Source organism: Trichechus manatus, unplaced genomic scaffold (assembly GCF_000243295.1).
Source record: "Trichechus manatus latirostris isolate Lorelei unplaced genomic scaffold, TriManLat1.0 scaffold00102, whole genome shotgun sequence".
NCBI lineage: Eukaryota > Metazoa > Chordata > Mammalia > Sirenia > Trichechidae > Trichechus > Trichechus manatus.
The window spans coordinates 3425703-3426529 of record NW_004444038.1 but is presented as its reverse complement, the minus strand read 5'-3'; positions in this window follow the sequence as shown (position 1 = coordinate 3426529).

Below are 827 nucleotides of genomic sequence, written 5' to 3'. Positions count from 1 at the left end.
TTAGAAAGTTTCTCTAAACGTAAAAACTTGATCATACATTTCTTAAACTTGATCATACGTTCCTCTATTTTTATGCTCAATTTTCCACTTCATCCCCTCTTACTTTCCACGTCAATGAATACCTCCTTTCGGAAGTATGCTGCATCTAAAGCTTTCTTCCCTAGTCCTCCGTGGCATTAAGGAATCATTTCCATTTAAAATTACCCTGAAACCATTTCGTTTTCTTCACATCAGGCCGACTGACTCATAACTCAGTTTTTAAAATGAAGAGGAAAGTCCAGGGCTTAGTTTTGTTTATTCTCTACCCGAGGGACTTCCTAGAATCAAGGATGTGACTGAAATGTGAACCAAATGCTCATATTTGCAGAAAGCCAAAGGAAAAATTTGGAAACTTTTGAAAAGAAAATTGGGAATGAAATCATTTATGTGGGAAAGTTTCCCATACTCAGATTGACAGTTTCTTAGGATAGGATGGATGTCTTTAAGTAGCACATATGGGAGGTAAAAGAGCCTCTTAAAGACAGGAAGTTATTTGAGATAAGTTGAATAAGGGTACTTTCCATATCCTCCCCCCACCCCCCCGCCCCCGCTGCCGTGGTTATCAAGTTGATAGGATGATACTCAACCTTCTAAAAGATCAACAGCCTACTGTCCTTCACTTGCTGTTTTTAAAAATCTAATAGCAGATTTCACCTTTCCTTGATTGAAGACGATGTGATAGCCAATTAGCAGGAAAGATGAAAGTGAAATTAAAACGGTAGGAAGAGGTTTTCACAACGGACAAAGGAAAAAAGAGTCTGTGAGCATACAGGTAACTCTTACCGTAG